The sequence below is a fragment of the Harmonia axyridis genome, chromosome 7, assembly GCF_914767665.1.
Source record: "Harmonia axyridis chromosome 7, icHarAxyr1.1, whole genome shotgun sequence".
NCBI lineage: Eukaryota > Metazoa > Arthropoda > Insecta > Coleoptera > Coccinellidae > Harmonia > Harmonia axyridis.
This window is the reverse complement of record NC_059507.1, coordinates 21,395,250-21,401,249: the sequence shown is the minus strand read 5'-3', so window position 1 is coordinate 21,401,249 and position 6,000 is coordinate 21,395,250.

Sequence of the window (6,000 nt, the reverse complement as noted above, 5' to 3'; positions counted from 1 at the left end):
CTACAGGCTATTTGAAGATCGATGGTTGGCAAACAATAGTCCACATCTTTGGCCACCACGTTCTCCCGATTTAACTCCTTTAGACTATTATGTTTGGGGTAGGATAAAAAATATTGTCTACTCAACTCCCCTGACTGATAAAGAGGACTGCATAGAACGAGTCAGAAATGCGTTCAGGTTTGTTTAGATTTTTAGATTCATAGTTTTGAATCTCAATTTGGTTTTTTAAACACTTTTGCAGATCTCTTCCTCCTGATGAAATAAGAAGAGCAACGCACGAAGCATTCCTGAGACGTATAAATAAATGTCTAGAAATTAACGGTCAAAACTTTGAGCATCTTCTCTAGTTATAACTGCGAGAGTTTGCCATGGTTCTCCTAATAACCTAATAGTAACTTGAAGTCGGTTTCAAGAAGGGGTGAAAAATCTACAGCATGGTTCAAATAACAGTTCCTGAAAATTTCATCTTTTTGGCGTGAAGGAAAAAGAAATAGCTGAAAATTCAAGACGAAAAACAGTTTTTTGTGAATAACTCAGAAAATATCCATTTTAGGGCAAGGGTGTGATGCATACACTCACAATATTTTTTAACGTAGATTCAATATCTGCCATAAAAAAATGGGGTTCTAATTTGAAAAAATTGATTTTTCACGATTTTGTTATCCCAAACTTTGAAAGCGATTTTTTCACCCCCTGTATCATGAATCGCGATTTCGATTTTTAAAGTGGATACATCAATCTTACATCTTGAAAAATCCCAAAAATGAAAATTTTCCATCCAAAAACCTCGAAGTTATTCTTGTTTCAGCGGAGCTCTATTTTCGATTTTTTTTTTCGAATTTTCCCGCTCAGAGAGAATTTTCCAACCAAAACTGAAAAATGTTACATCAAAATAACTTGAAATTTTCTAAGGAATCTATTTCTGCAATAAAAAAATGGTGTTCTAATTTGAAAAACGGAAGTTGACGTCATTTCCGGAAAAACCGGAGGTGCTCATTCCTTGAAAATATTTTAGATTTCATCAGCATCGTGAAATACTTATAAGTGCTGAATTTCATGAAAATACGTTCAGTAGTTTCCCGTATAAATATGGGTGAGGTTCCTCGTGAAAGACCCTGTATATACTAGTATCTACTGTCGCAATAACTAACTTTCGAAGGCAGACATAGCAGCTTTGTTCCTTTTGATGGTCATAATTAAGAAACCTAAACAAGGCCTGGACTTTAACAATGCATACATTGTTTAAGGAGAAAACAAATAATATTGCATGATATATCAAACTATGTCGAGTCTAATAGACAAAACAATATGAATAAACTCTCTTTATTAACAGTTAATGTTGTGGTTAGAAAAAATTATTTTCCGAAACTATAAATCGAAAGTAATGGTCCCTGGTTCGAACCTCGAAGGATTATTTGTTATCTCATTTTTTATGACTTTAGATTTCCTGAAAGATAGAGGAAACAACAGCGATTCTTATTCCGTTGATAGTTCCAGTTTTTAATGGAATGGAAGCGTTTGGAATTTTGCTCAGAATAGAAATTGCATTCGTATTCAACCCAAGAAAATAGAAATCAATGAAAGCGATCTGGACAAGTTCAGTATATTAGATTAGATAATTTCAAAACGAGTAATCCTGCTATTTATATAATATCCTGAATACACTGCTTTTCTTGTCATTATGTCGACTAATTGCCTATTCCTTCAGTTTGTGCACAGCATTTTAATATCATGTCATGTATCCTAACAGTTACAGTGCATTCTTTTAAGAAATTAAAATTGAAGAACCTGTTGATTCTGAAGAGTTTTGAGGTATATACAGGGTCTTTCACGAGGAACCTCACCCATATTTATACGGGAAACTACTGAACGTATTTTCATGAAATTCAGCAGTATTTCACGATGCTGATGAAATCTAAAATATTTTCAAGGCATGAGCACCTCCGGTTTTTCCGGAAATTACGTCAACTTCCGTTTTTCAAATTAGAACACCATTTTTTTATTGCAGAAATAGATTCCTTAGAAAATTTCGAGTTATTTTGATGTAACATTTTTCAGTTTTGGTTGGAAAATTCTCTCTGAACGGGAAAATTCGAAAAAAAAATGGAAAATAGAGCTCCGCTGAAACAAGAATAACTTCGTGGTTTTTGGATGGAAAATTTTCATTTTTGGGATTTTTCAAGATGTAAGATTGATGTATCCACTTTAAAAATCGAAATCGCGATTCATGATACAGGGGGTGAAGAAATCGCTTTCAAAGTTAGGGATGACAAAATCGTGAAAAATCAATTTTTTCGAATTAGAACCCCATTTTTTTATGGCAGATATTGAATCTACGTTAAAAATAATGTGAGTGTATGCATCACACCCTTGCCCTAAAATGGATATTTTCTGAGTTATTCACAAAAAACTGTTTTTCGTCTTGAATTTTCAGCTATTTCTTTTCCCTTCACGCCAAAAAGATGAAATTTTCAGGAACTGTTACTTAAACCATGTTTTAGATTTTACTACCCTAATATGCAAGAGAAAAAAGTTACAGGTTGTTCCTAAATAGATGGCGAATTTTGATTCGAATTTGTATCGGAAACCTCTTTATTTCAACTAATCGGCCATCGGTTTTCTCTCCAGTGATAAATAAATAATTCCTTATGAACCATATGCCAAAAGTTACCATGTTTTACATTCCTTTTTTTTAATGATAGATATCATTAATTATCAGGTGTGTGAATAAGTCTTTCCCGTTTTTTTTTCAAATTTTGAGCCCTTATTGTGAAAAAATCGTTACAAATGAATTATTGAAAGTATTGGCCATCGCTAGCTACAACTTTTCCCCATCTTTCTGGCAACATACGAATCCCGTTGCGAAAAAATTCGACCGGTTTGGCCTCTATCCAGTCATCCACCCATTTTTTGGCTTCCTCGTAGGAATGGAAGTGCTGGTCAGCCAGGCCATGCGTCATCGATCTGAAGAGATGGTAATCAGACGGAGCAATGTCTGGACTATAAGGCGGGTGGGGTAGGACTTCCCATTTGAGCGTTTCTAAGTATGTTTTCAACGGCTGTGCAACATGTGGGCGAGCATTGTCATGTTGCAAAATAACTTTGTCGTGCCTGTCGGAGTATTGTGGCCGTTTTTCTCGAAGTGCGCGGCTCAAACGCATCAATTGTCGTCGATAGACCTCGCCTGTGATCCTTTCATTCGGTTTCAGAAGCTCATAGTAAACCACACCTAGCGGTCTCATCATATACAGAGCATGAGCTTGGCGCCATGAATATTTGGCTTGGCCGTCGATGATGATGCATGGCCGGGTAGTCCCCATGATTTTCTTCGCTTCGGTTTATCGTAACGGATCCACTTTTCATCGCCAGTCACGATACGATGCAGAAAACCCTTTCTTTTATGTCGCTGAAGCAGCTGTTCGCAAGTGAAAAAACGCCGTTCGACGTCTCTCAGCTTCAGTTCGTACGGCACCCAATTTCCTTGCTTTTGGATCATTCCCATGGCTTTCAAACGCTTGGAAATGGTTGTTCGGTCAACTCCCAATGCTTCAGCATGTTCTTCTTGCGTTTGACACGAATCTTCATCAAGCAAAGTCGCCAATTTTTGATCTTCAAAGATTTGCGGCCGCCCGGAACGCTCCTTGTCTTCCACGTCGAAATCGCCACTTTTGAAGCGTCGAAACCATCCGCGAACACTTGAATCATCGACACAACCTTCTCCATAAGCTTCCTGAAGCAACCGATGCGCCTCGGCAGCAGATTTCTTCAAATTGAACCAATAAAGTGAAACTTCCCGCAAATGACGTCGACTCGGCTCAAATTTCGACATTTTCACGATTTCAAAAATTTATGATGCGAAAAAATTTCAACTAATGTGTTAGTGTGGAATTTTTGACAGATGAATAAGCTTTGATTATGACATATGTAACCATTAAATACTCGCACAGTATTGGTGGCGCCATCTCTTACAAAAAACGGGAAAGACTTATTCACACACCTGATACATCTGCCAAATTCCTCTTTATTCAGTAGCATTTTGTGTTTACTATTAATCTGATGATAATTCGTACTAAGTTATAAAATCGATCACTATGCCTAATTTTACCAATGAAGATTATTTAAATCTCATTCTACTTCATGGAGAATGTAATAAAGTTTGCCATGGTTCTCCTAATAGTAACTTGAAGTCGGTTTCAAGAAGGGGTGAAAAATCTACAACATGGTTCAAATAAGAGTTCCTGAAAATTTCATTTTTTTGGCGTGAAGGGAAAAGAAATAGCTGAAAATTCAAGACGAAAAACAGTTTTTTGTGAATAACTCAGAAAATATCCATTTTAGGGCAAGGGTGTGATGCATACACTCACATTATTTTTCAACGTAGATTCAATATCTGCCATAAAAAAATGGGGTTCTAATTTGAAAAAATTGATTTTTCACGATTTTGTCATCCCTAACTTTGAAAGCGATTTTTTCACCCCCTGTATCATGAATCGCGATTTCGATTTTTAAAGTGGATACATCAATCTCACATCTTGAAAAATCCCAAAAATGAAAATTTTCCATCCAAAAACCTCGAAGTTATTCTTGTTTCAGCGGAGCTCTATTTTCGATTTTTTTTTCCCAATTTTCCCGCTCAGAGAGAATTTTCCAACCAAAACTGAAAAATGTTACATTAAAATAACTTGAAATTTTCTAAGGAATCTATTTCTGCAATAAAAAAATGGTGTTCTAATTTGAAAAACGGAAGTTGACGTCATTTCCGGAAAAACCGGAGGTGCTCATGCCTTGAAAATATTTCAGATTTCATCAGCATCGTGAAATAATTATAAGTGCAGAATTTCATGAAAATACGTTCAGTAGTTTCTCGTATAAATATGGGTGAGGTTCCTCGTGAAAGACCCTGTATACTTCAGTAATTGCACTTTCATATTGATTTTTGGTAACTATAAAGAGTGATCTGGGAAGAATGCCACAAACGGATACCATGAATGAAGGTCATCATGGAGGACTAGTATCAAGAGGTTTCGATCGCCTGCCTAAATTCGTTTAGGATATACAGGGTGATGTTCATCTCATGAGTGAAATTTCACAGTTCAATAACACTATAACTAATCTATAGAAAAATTTCAAATTTTGAAGTTTTGCCACCCTTTACAATCGCCTTCCTTCAATATTTCTGAAACTGAGTAAATCAGATCCGGACTAGGAAAATTCCGGACTTTTTCTATTTTCGTGAATATTGGATCACACTGTACGTGAACATTATGGTTTTTTTCCGTTTCCGTAACCACAAAGAATCAATTCATTTTAAAAATTCTTAATCTCGGTTTGGCACGGCCAAACAGGATGATCAATAAACATTTCCTTAAGAGTGGAAGGTTCAATAGCTCTTCGATTAATCCACCGAATAATTTCAATTACCCTTTACTATCGCCTTCCTTCATTATTTCTGTATTCCAATAAATCAGATCCGGACTAGGAAAATTTTTGACTTTTTCTATTTTCGTGTATCTTGGATCATCCTGTATGTTAATATCATGTTTTTTTCATTATCGTTATCACAAAAAATTAATTCATAATAAAAATTCTGAATCTCTACTTGGCACCGTCATACAGGATGATCAATAAACATTTCCCTATGAAAGAATATTCATAGTTCAAATAATAGTTCATAATTCAAGATATCTTGAAAATATCGGTAGAATTATTTCGAAAATTGCAGTTTTTTCACCCTTCACGAATCCATTCCGTAATTTTTTCTCAAATTATTTAAGAAAACTTTTAATCAACAAAGTGGTTAAAGAATATAACAAAAACAGCTTACAAATTGAAAATATATTGAAAATGAATCAAAAACGAATAAATAAAATATTTTCAGTTCAGCAGCAATTGTTCAAATGGTATCCCTCCATTTCAATACACTTTTTTAATGGGATTGTATTGATAACTTTTAAACCATAAGAGTCAGAAGGTCGGTCAAATGGAGAAAAAGTTGCATGC